The 12,807-nt window shown below is 36.2% G+C and overlaps 1 pseudogene; it reads left to right on the plus strand.

Annotated features, from left to right (window-relative positions):
- LOC100733449 (olfactory receptor 2Y1-like) overlaps window positions 1-12,807 on the plus strand; it is a 39,102-nt pseudogene that overhangs the window by 9,572 nt on the left and 16,723 nt on the right.

The raw sequence follows: 12,807 nt of genomic DNA on the forward strand, positions 1-12,807 counted from the left end.
TGCATACATTGATGTATTCTTACCATTTCTTACACTAGGGAAAATATTCAGCATTTATACATGTGAGTTTGATTTATTTCATTTATGAGCATGGTCTCAAACTGTGTCCCTTTATTTATAAATATCTTCATGTGATCATGCTTTAGAGCTGAGTAGTACTCCATTGTATAAAAATACCACAACTTTTTTATCCTTTCCTCACTTGATGGACACTTAGGTGGTTTACAAGATCTGGCATTTATAAACTGTGCTGCAATAAACATGGGTGCACATATATCACTGTGGTATGATGTTTTCAGTTCTTCTGGGAAAATGCTTAGAAGTGTAACAGCTGAACCAAATTGGAATTCCTATCCCAGCATTTTGAGAAATCCACAGACTGACCTCCACAATGGTTGCACCAGTCTACACTCCACCCAACAGTGCAGGAGAGTACCATTTTCCTCACAGCCTCTCCAGCATTTGTTGTTGGTAGTTTTCTTGATCCTGGCCATACTTTTTTTTTTTTTTTTGGTCTTTTTCTCTTTTTACCGGTACCACGGATTGAACTCACGACTGCCTACTTGCAATGCAGGCACTTATGCCACTGAGCTAAATCTCCAGCCCCCAGATCCTGGCCATTCTTTCAGCAGAGAGATGGAATCTCAGTGTGCTTTTAATTTGCATTTCTCTGATGATAAACTTTTTTCATTTATTTATTTATGTATTTGTCATTTGTATTTCTTCATCTGAGAAGTGTGTAGTCATCTCAGATGACCATTTTGGATTGGATCTTTGAATTTTGGGGTCTGATTTTTAAAATTTCTTATACATTATAGAAATACTTCCTTTGTCTCATGGACAGTTCACTAAGAATTTTTCTCAGTTTGTGGGTTTTCTTTTCACTATGCTGGAGATTTCTATTGACATGCTGAAAAAATTAAAAAGAGGTGGTCTCAGTTATTGATTCTGGGAAGTATTTCCAATACAGGTTGATTCCAGTTCATGAATTCTCTACCAACTCCTATGTCTTCAAGGTTTTTACCCAATTTGTCTTCCAATAGATTTAGTGTTTCTGTTTTAATATTCAGATCTTTGACCCATTTAGATTTTAATTTAGTATATGTTGTTAGGCATGGGTCTAGTTTTAGTTTTCGGCCTGTGGAGAGCCAGGATTTCCAACACCATTTATTAAAGATGCTGTCATTCTTCCAGTGAAACTCTTCGGCTCCTTTATCAAAAATAAGGTTGTTAAATGTGTTTGTAGTTGTGGTTGTATCTCCTAATCTATTCCATTGATTATCTGCTCTGTTTTTATTCCAGTAACATGTTGATTTTACTACAGTTGCTTTGTCGTATAACTTCAAGTCAGGGATTGTGATACCTCCTGCCTTGCCTTTGCTGCTAAGTACAATCTTTTCTATTCTAGGTCAATTCTTGTTGCAGTTGAAATTTAGGAGTGATTTCGCTAGATCCATAAGACAAGTTGGTGGTATTTTGGGGGGATTGCATTGAATCTGTAAAGCAGTTTTGGGAGAATGGCCAGTTTCACAATATTTATTCTTCCTATCCATAAGCCAATGATGACTTTACACATTATGAGATCCTCATCAATTGCATTTTATGTGCATTATTATTTTTCTTGTTTGGGTCTTTCACTTCTTTCTTGAGAGTAATTCCTAAATATTTCTTTTTGTTGTTGTTGTTGCTAGTGTGAAGGATGTGGCTTCTCTTATTTGTCTCTCTGTGATCTTGTCGTTAGTGTATAGAAATGCCATTGATTTTTGAGTATTGATTTTGTATCCATCTACATTGTTGTATTTATTTATTATAGCTGAGTCTTTCAATGGAGATTTGATGGTCTTCTATGTAAAGAATCATGTCATCTGCAAATAATGATAATTTAATTTCTTCTCTTTCTATCTTTACCCCTTTCATTTCTGTCTCTTGTCTATTTGCTATGGCTAGTATTTCTAGTACTATGTTATATAGGAGTGGTGTTAAGAGACATGCTTGTCTTGTGCCTGATTTTAAGGTAAAGGCCTTCAGTTTTTGGCCATTTAGTATAATACTAGCTATTGGGTTTGTCATAGATGACCTTTATTATGTTGAAGTAAACACCATCTATTCCAATTTTCTGTAAGGTTCTTATCATAAATGAATGTTGGATCTTATCAAAAGCTTTTCCTGCATCTATAGAAATGATCATGTGATTCTTACATTTGGCTTTATTAATATGGTGGGTTACATTTATTGATTTGTGTATGCTGAACCATCGCTGCATACCTGGAATGAATTCCATGGGGTCATGGTGTATAATCTTCTTGATGATTTGCTGCAGCCTATTTGACAATATTTTATTGAGGAATTTTGCCTCTGTTCATTAGGGATATTGACCTGTAGTTTTCTTTTTGTTGGGTGTCTCAAGTTTTGGCACTAAAGTAATATTTGCTTTCAGGAATTACTTAGGAAAGATTGCTTCCCTTTCAATTTCATTGAAGAGTTTGAGGAGTGTTGGCAGTAAGTCTTCTTTTATTTCTTTTAGAATTCTGCATTGAATCCATCTGTGCCTGAGCTATACTTTGTAGGTAAGGACTTAATTACATTATCGATGTCATTAATAGAAATTGGGTTATTCAGCAGGTTTACATCTTCTTGACCTAGCTTTGGTTCTTCATATGTTTCTAGGAATCTATCTATATCTTCTGTGTTATCAAACCTGAGAGTAGAGGTTTTCAAAATAGGTGCTGATGATCTTCTCTATTTAAACAGAGTCTGTAGTGATTTCACCATTTTCATTACTTATTGCATGAATTTGAGCTCTTTCTTCTCTTTTTTAAATGAAGTTGGCTAGGGGATTATCATTATTATTTATTCTTTCAATGAACCGACTATTTGATTCATTGATTCTTTGGATTGCTTTCTTAGTCTCTATTGTATTAATTTCTGCTCTGATTTTTATAATTTCCACCCTTCTTTTGGCTTTGGGCTTGACTTTCTCTTCCTTTTCTAGATGTTTGAGGTGTAACATCAGGTTATTTATTTGTATTTGTTCTGTTTTCCAGATGTGGGAACTCAGTGCAATAAACTTACCTCTGAGAACAGCTTTCATTACATCACACAGATTCTGGTAAGTTGTGTTTGTATTTTCATTTGCTTGTAGGTATTTCTTAATTTCTTCTTTAATTTTCCATGTGACCAACTGATTACTCCTGAGTGTGTTATACAGTTTCCATTCATTTGTGGGATTTTTGCTGTATCTTTTATCAATAATGTCATGGTGCTATGATCTGATAACAAGCATGATATAATTTCAACATTTTAAATTTATTTAAATATGTTATGTGGGCTAATATATGACCTATGTTAGAGAATGTCCCATGTACTGCTGAGAAGAATGTGTATTCTGATTTTGTTGAGTGAAACACTCTGTATATATCTATCAAGTCCATTTGTTCAGAGGTATGATTCAGTTCTGTTATTACTATAATGCTTTTCTGTCTGGTTGATCTGTCCCTTGGTCTCAATGGTGTTTTAAGGTCATGAGTTTTAATTGTGTTACTACTAATTTGTTTTTTTCATTTCTGTTAATATTTGCTTTATATAACTGGGTGCTCTGCAATTTGGTGAATATATATTTAAGATTGTTATTGCTTCCTCTTGAAGTTTTACCCTAATCAGTATATAATTACCTTCTTTATCTCTTCTGATCATTATTAGCTTGAAGTTCACATTTTCTGCAAATAGAAGAGCTACCCCCACTTTTTTGCGAGGTACCTGTTACATGAAGTATTGTTTTCCATCCTTTGACTTTCAATCAGTGTGTATCCTTTTGGGTTAGATGGATTTCATGTAGACAGCATATGGGTGGATTTTGCTTATTGATACATTCTGCCAGTCTCTACTTTTAGTTAGTACATTGAGACCATTTACATTAATGGTTATAACTGTTAAAGATTTGTTTATCATTGATATATTATCTTTCTGCTGTTGAATCTTTATTTTTCTGTTTTGTTTAATTGTCTGCTTTGTTTGGTGTTTTTTCCTATGTGTATCTAAACTGTCTTTCAGTATTTCTTGCGGGGTTGTCTTGGTGATCATGAAGATCTTCTGCTGTCCTTTGTCATGGAAATATCTTATTTCTCCACAGATTTTGAAGGACAGTTTTGCACGGTAGAGCAATCTAGGTTGGAAATCATTTTCCTTTTAGATCTGAAATACTTCACTCTGTGATCTTCTTAAACTTATTGTTTGTGCTGACAAATTTGCTGTGATTCTGATAGGTTTTCCTTTATAGGTGATCTGTCTTTTCTTTCTGACAACTTTTAATATTCTATTTTTATGTTGGATTTCTGGGTGGTGATTATTGTATGTCTGAGTGTAGTTTTATTTTGGTTATGACTACTTGGAGTTTTATATTCTTCACTGATCCTTATGTCAGAATCTGTTCTCATGTTTGGGAAATTTTCATCTATTACTTCTCTAAATATCCTCTTGAAATCTTTTATGTTGTCCCCTTCTTTTTCATTTATCACTATCAATCATATAGTTTTTAATTTGCATCATCTTGCAGCTGTTGAATTGTTATTTCATTATTCCTTGTTATTTTTAAAATATCTTTCCTTTCCTGTTCAATAGTTGCAATCCTGTCTTTGAGGTCTGAAATTCTATCTTCACTTTATTTGAGCAAGTCTTAACAATTTTCAATGGAATTTTTGATTTCCTGTATATCTCTTTGCATCTACTTCACAAATTTTGTTAGTTTTTATATTGTGCATCCACGGATTCTACCTTTTTTGTTTAGTTCCTCCAATTTTTTAAACTGTGTCTTCTTTAGGTATGTTCAGCATAACTTCCATTACTTTTTTCATTTCTTCTTTACCTTGCAGATTTCTAGTTTGAATTCCTTTAAAGATTCCTGGAGTTGCTTCTTTATTTCAGTTAACTATTTTTTCATATATTTCAGCTGTATGGCATATATTTTCTTCTATATACATAGCTCCTAAGATTTCTTTGGATGGGCTGGAGGTTTGAGATTGCATTTTGATCTTTTGCTTTGTCATTTTCCTATATTATTGTGTTTCACGTGTGTTCCAAGGCTTCTCATGGATGTGTTGGAAATTTTCTCCTGTGCCACAGGCACCTGGGACTGAGTGGAAGTTACTGAGCCTGGTCGAGTTAGTCCCTCAGGCCCGCCCATGCCACCTTCAGTGCTTCAAGTTGCTTGAAAGGCATCTAACCACTGTGGATGATGTGTTGAAGTTCTCCCTTAGCAATGACCAATGCCCTGGAACTCATTTCACCTACTCTCAAATTCTGTAATTGAAGGAGTTCACGGCATAATATAGTTCATCCACAAAACCTCCCACGGCTAGTCTAGTGTGCCTGGGCCCTGGATGGGTCCTTGAGCTCCCAAAGACATGGCATTAAAGTGTCCAGTGAATCAGGGTAGTGCAAATTTACCTCCATCACCACTGAGATTCTGGGTTTGGGAGAAGGTCACTGGCATGTCCTGGGCAGGCCTGAAACCTAACAAGCACAGCCCAGTAGGCTGGGCTCTGGGCAGGTCCTTGCACTCCTAGAATAGATGACCTTAATGTCTCCCCAGGGCTTGGGTTGATGTGTGGAGTAACCCCAACCAGCTGTTTCCCTGGTTAGGAGGTCACCGGGCATGTCCTGGGAAGGCATGAACCCTGCCAAGTGCAGCCTAGTGTGGCTTCGGTATGGGTGGATCCTTGTGCTACAGAAGAGATATTTTTAATATCTACCCAGTGCCCAAGATGGCACAGATTCCCTCCAGCCACCAAAAGATTTTCTGGGTTTGGAGGAGGTCACTGGGCATGTCGAAATTATTTGAACTACTTGGACATTAATTTAAAAAGCTTATTTTGTGGTTAATGTGTCATCCTTTATCTTGGTATTTTGAAAATATAGTTTCAAGCATTACTATAGTGGGACAATTTCAGAGGCCACTGGTACAAGTGATTCACACCACCATTGTTTTTTGGCACGAAACGTTTTTTTTTTTTTTTTTTTGGTTTTTTTTTTTTTTTTTAGCTTCTAACAAGGGTCCCTCCCCTCTTCTGTGATTTGGAGATCATCCCTTCCTGGTTCTACTTCTTGGCTGGTAAGTTATCCAAAGTTTCCTCAGGGCCCATCATTTTTCACCCAGTTTCTTTTCATGGCCAATCATAATATGAGCAGCCCATAGCTGGCATGTTTAGTGGCTTCAAAAGCTACTGTTACACTGCCAACCCCAGCAAAATTCCCATATCCTAGGGTTGGATTAACTTCTGCAGTTATATCACCACTTTCACTGTCAGAACCGTTAGAACCAATTTGAATACAGGTCTAAATCAAGTTCTCCTTCCAGGAGAACTGTGGAGTTCCAAGCAAGCAGGCAGGCACACATTGTCCCCAGAGCCCAGCCTATTTGGGACCCTCTCACCATCTGGGTGCAGTGGAACCACTGGGCTGGTCTGGGGTGCCTGCATCCACCTCCCTATGTGTCTGGAGGACTGTGGATTCCTAAGCAAATAGGCGAGCATCACCAGTTCCAGAGGCCCTGTGTCCTGGGGTAAGTGTTCCGCGTACTCTCTGCCTGTCTCAGCCTGTTCAGGACACTCAAGCCTTCTGGGTACAGTGAAATAGCAAGGCAGGTCAGAGGGGCCTACATCTGCCTCCCTATTCTGGCTGCACTCAGAGAACTGTGGAGTTCCAAGCAAGAGGGCAGGCGCACACTGTCCCCAGAGCCCAGCCTATCTGGGACTTCTGAGTTCTAAGCAGGCAGGTGAGTGCCATGGGTTCCAGAGGCCCAGAGGCCTGGGGGAAATGGGTGTCAGAGTCTCATGAGCTGCGAACATAGAAGTGGATTTCCAACAAACCCTGAGAAAGCTTTGAATAACACTTGAAACACAGAAATATAGGAAAATGACAAAAAGAAAGACCAAATTAAAACCTCAAACCTCGAGCCCATTTCAAGAAACACTAGGAGCGATATATATAGAAGAAAATATATGCCATAAACCTCAAATATCAAACATAATAGCTACTGAAATAAAGAAGCAACACTGGGTAGATTTAAAGAAATTCAAACTTGAAATGATGTCTTAGGTAAAAGAAGAAATGATAAAAGAAATGAAACAGATGCTCAATATAACTAAAGAATACACAGTTAAAAATTGGAGAACTAAACAAAAAGATAGAATCCCTAGGTGAGCAATATAAGAAACAAACAGAATACATAAATCAGATGCACAGAGATATACTGGAAATCAAAAACTCCACTGAAAGCTGTAAAAACTGCCTCAATGAAAGTGAAGACAGAATTTCAGACCAGGCAGACAGGATTGCAGTTAGTGAACAGGAAAGGAAAGATATTTTAAAAATAACAAGGAATCAGGAAATAACAATTCAACAACTGCAAGATGATGCAAAGAAAAACAACATAAGATTGATAGGGATTAATGAAAAAGAAGGAGACAACATAAAGGATGTCAAGAGGATATTTAGAGAAGTAATAGCTGAAAATTTCCCAAGCATGAGATCAGAAATCAACATCAGGTTCAGTGAAGCCTAAAGTACTCCAAATAGTCATAACCAAAAGAAAACTACACCTAGATATATAATAATCACCATCCCAGGAATTCAACACAAGAATAGATTATTAAAAGCTGTCAGAGAGAAAAGACAGATCACTTATAAAGGAAAACCTATTACAATAAAAGCAGGCTTCTCAGCACAAGCAATAAAGTCAAGAAGAGCATGGAGTGAGGTATTCCATATTCTAAAGCAAAATGATTTCCAACCTAGACTGCTCTACTGTACAAAACTGTCCTTCAAAACCTGTGGAGAAATAAGATATTTCTATGACAAAGAATAGCTAAAGAATTTCATGATCACTAAGCCAACTCTGCAAAAAATATTGAGAGACAGTTTAGATACACAAAGGAAAAAACCACTAAGAAAAGGACACAATTAAACGGAACAGAAAGATATAAATGGAACAGCAGAAAGATAACATGTCAACAATAAACCAACTTATAACAGTTATAAGGATTAATGTAAATGGTCTCAATGCACCAATTAATATAAACAAACTGGAGAATGGATCAAGAAACAAATTCAAACATATGCTGTTTACAGGAAACTCATCTAATCCAGAAGGATATTCACAGACTGAAAGTCAAAGGGATGGAAAACAATACTTCACACAACAGGAATCAAAAAAAAAAAAAAAAAAAAAAAAAAAAAAAAAAAAAAAAAGCAGGAGTAGCCATTCTGTTTGCAGACAACCTGAACTTTAAACCAACAATTATCAGAAAGGACAAAGAAGGTCACTACATACTAGTTAGGGGAAAACTCCAAGAAGAAGAAATAACTATCTTAAATATACATGCCCCAAATTCCAGAGTACCCAGTTATATAAAACTATTAACAAAATGAAAAATCTAATTATCAGAATATAATTGCGACAGGAGACCTTAACACACCATTGGCAAGAAGGGACAGATCAACCACACAGAAAATCAGCAAAGAAATAACAGACCTAAATCACAGCTGTGAACAAATGGAATTGATAGATATATACAGAATATTCCACCCCACAACATCACAATACACATTCTTCTCAGCAGTACATGGGTCATTCTCTAAAACAGACAATATATTAGTTCAAAGAACATATTTAAATAAATGCATATGTGTTGAAATCATCCCGTTCATGTTATCGGATTATAGCATTTGGAATTAGAAATTAATGATTAAAGATACTGCAAATATCCCACAAACACATGGAAAATGAAAAACACACTCTTGAGTAATTAGTGGGTGACAGCAAAAATTAAAGTAGAAATTAAACAATCCCTACAAAAAAATGAAAATACAGATACAATATATCAGAATCTGTGGGATGCAATAAAAGCTGTCCTCAGAGGAAAATTTATTGCACTGAGTTCCCACATCAAGAAAACACAACTAAATGCAAATAAATAACCTGATGCTACACCACAAACAGCTAGAAAAAGAAGAGCAAGTCAAGCCTGAAGCCAAAAGAAGGGAGGAAATTATAAACATCAGAGCAGAAATCAATGCAATAGAGGCTATGAAAACAATTCAATGAATCAATGAATCAAAGAGTTGGTTCTTTGAAAGAATGAATAAAACCAATAAGACTGTAGCCAACCTTATTTTAAAAAGGGAAGAAAAGGCTCAAATTCATGTAATAAGAAATGAAAAAGGTGAAATCTTTACAGACTCAATAGAAATACAGAAGATCATCAACACCTATTTCAAAAAATTCTAATCTCAAAGGAATGATAACACAGAAGAAATAGACAGATTCCTAGAAACATATGAAGTACAAAAGCTAGATAAAGAGGATGTAAAACTGCTGAATAGCCTAGTTTCTATTAATGAATTTGAAAATGCAATGAAGTCCTTACCAACAAAGAAGAGCCCAGGCCCAGATGGACTCACTGCGGACTTCTATGAGAAATAAAATGAAGACCTAATTCTGACACTCCTCAAACTATTCAATGAAATTGAAAGGAAAGTAATCCTTCCTAAGTCATTCCTGGAAGAAAATATTACTCTAGTACCAAAACCTGAGAATGACCCAACTAAAAAAGAGAACTACAGATGAATCTCCCTAATGAACACAGATGCAAAAATCCTCAGTAAAATATTGCCAAATAGGATGCAGCAAATCGTAAAGAAGATTATACACCATGACAAAGTGGGATTCATCCCAGGAATGCAGGGATGGTTCAACATATATAAATCAATAAATGTAATCCACCATATCAACAAAGGCAAAAGTAAGAATCACATGATCATTTCTTAAATTTCTTTTTTTTTAATTTAAGGTCCAACATTCATTCATAATAAGAACTTTACAGAAAACTAGAATAGATGGTCTTAACCTCAATATAGTAAAGTCCATCTACTACAAACCAACAACCAGTATCGTACTAAATGGGAAAAAATTGAAGGCCTTTACTTTAACATCAGGGAAAAGACAAGCATGTCCTTTATCACCACTCCTATTTAATATAGTACTGGAAGTAGGAGCCAGAGCAATTAGACAAGAGACAGAAATAAAATGGATAAAGATAGGAAAAGAAGTTAAATTATCATTGTTTGCAGATGACATGATATTCTACATAGAAGACCCCCTAAATTCCATTGAAAGGCTCCTAGATATAATAAATGAATTCAGTAATGTATCTGGATACAAAATCAATACTCAGAAACAAATAGCATCCCTATACACTAAGAAAAAAATCACAGACAGAGAAATAATAGAAGCCACATTCTTCACAGTAGCAACCAAAGAATGAAGTATTTAGGAATTACTCTCATGAAAGAAATGAAAGAACTATACAGGAAAAATTATAATACACTGAAAAATGAAATGAAAGATGATCTCAGAAAATGGAAATACATCCTTTGCTCATGGATAGGAAGAATAAATATTGTGAAAATGGCCATTCTTCCAAAACTGTTATATAGATTCAATGCAATCCCAATAAAAATACCATCAACATACCTTATAGGTATAGAGAAATCACTCCTAAACTTTATCTTGGACCAGAAGAGACCTAGAATAGCAAAGGCAATTCTAAGCAGCAAAGTCAATGCAGGAGGCATCACAATCCCTGACTTGAAGATAAACTACAAAGCAACTGTAGTAAAATCCACGTGGTACTGGAATCAAAACAAAGCTGAAGATCAATGGAATAGATTAGAAGATACAATGACAACTACAAACACACTCAACAATCTTATCTTTGATAAAGGAGCCAAGCAGATTAGACTGGAAGAATGACAGTCTCTTTAATAAATGGTGTTGGAAAAACTGGCTCTCTTTTTGCTGAAAACTAAAACTAGACCCATGCCTATCACCATGTACTAAATTGAAATCTAAATGGATTGGGGCTGGGGTTTTAGCTCAGCGACATAAGCGCCTCCCTTTGCAAGCAGGCAGTCATGAGTTCAATCCCTGGTACTGATAAAAACAAACAAAAAAAGACAAAAAAAAAAGAAATCTAAATGGATCAAAATTTGAATATTAAAACAGAAACACTAAATCTATTGGAAGACAAATTGGGTTAGAAACCTTGAAGTCATATGTCTAGGTAGAATAATCATGAACAGGACTCAAATGGCATGGGAAATACTTCCCAGAATCAATAACTGGGATCACCTCTTATTAAAAAGTTTTCTACATGTCAAAAAAATCTCCATCATAGTGAAAAGAAAACCCACAGACTGGGAAAAGATTTTAGTGAACTCCCCCTCAGACAAGGGACTTTTGTCTAAAACATATAAAGAATTAAAAAAAAAAAATTCAGACCCCCAAATTTCAAAGATCCAATCCAAAAATGGGCATCTGAGATGAATACACACTTCTCAGATGAAGAAATACAAATTGCAAACAAATACATGAAAAAATATTCGTGGTCATCATTCATTAGACAAATGCAAATTAAAACCACACTGAGATTCCATCTCACTCCTGAAAGAATGGCCAGGATCAAGAAAACAAACAACAACAAATGCTGGAGAGGGTGTGGGGAAAAAGAAACTCTCCTGTACTGTTATGGGGAGTGTAGACTGGTACAACCTTTATGGAGGTGAGTCTGGAAAATTCCCAAAAAGCTGGGAATCAAAGTCCCATTTGTTTGAGCTATTCCACTTCTAGGCATATTCCCAGAAGAACTGAAAGCATCATACCACAGGAATGATGCACACCTATGTTTTTAGCAGCACAATTTGTAATTGCCAGATCTTGGAAACAACCCAAGTATCCATGAACTGAGGAATTGAAAAAAAAATTTTCTATGATGAACATGATCATTATGGGTATCTACAATATACCAATAAACTCTGATTAAAAGAAAAGAAGAAGCTAGGACTTTCCAGGAAGAAGCGGTTTATGGCACTGACCTTGGAGACCACATCTGGCCTCTAACTTTCTACCCCTTTCTTCTCCACCCCCCACACCCCCACTGCTTTGTTTCCTAGTCACCAGAAGTTGAGCAAATTTCCTGCAACATCCACTTCCACTGTGGTGTTTCTATGCTAGAACCAGTAAACCATGGACTGATACCTATGAAATAATAAACCAAAGCAAAACTCTCCTTTAATTTGTAGATGTCAGGTGTTCTGTCTCAGCAACAAGAAAGTTAAATAATGTAAAAGCTAAACAATGATCTGATTGTTCCTGAGATGCAAATATCTCAGGGTTATGGGGAAATTTTGCTTTCTTTGCCATCTGGCTGGTGAAAGGGATAACTATGATAGAGCACAAGGCTTGGTACTGGGAACTTGAAGTGGTGTAACTAGGTACTAGGGCTCAACGACCTTGGAAAAGCCATAAAGGCTTAGAATCTCTCTCAGAGGTGTAGGGTGTGGTGCTTCTAGGTTCACCATAGGTTCCTCTGCCCAGAAGAATAGTTTTTCTCTCCGTGGAATCATCTCTCCAGAGCCACTTGTCAGAGTGGTTCTTGCTTCTGCTTACACAGAGGGACAGAGCTACCAGATAGTGGATAGAGAATAAATAGATCTATATGCACAGAATGCCAGCACTCTCAGATCATAATGACTTATGAATTCACACTCCTGAAGAATCTAAGTAGACAAGTAGCCTGAGCTAACAAAGCCATGACTTTAACATCAATTAACAATAACTTGTTGATACTTAGTTTACTTACAATTAATAGTGGTGCCTTCCAGATACTCTCAACAAACTTTTATTGAGTGAGTGCCACATAACCAGGACTGTTTAAGAGTCTGTGACATAAATCCAAGTCCATCTTAGAGTCT

The sequence above is a fragment of the Cavia porcellus genome, unplaced genomic scaffold (assembly GCF_034190915.1).
Source record: "Cavia porcellus strain 051 isolate PalLab524CR breed Dunkin Hartley unplaced genomic scaffold, mCavPor4.1 scaffold_37, whole genome shotgun sequence".
Taxonomy (NCBI): domain Eukaryota; kingdom Metazoa; phylum Chordata; class Mammalia; order Rodentia; family Caviidae; genus Cavia; species Cavia porcellus.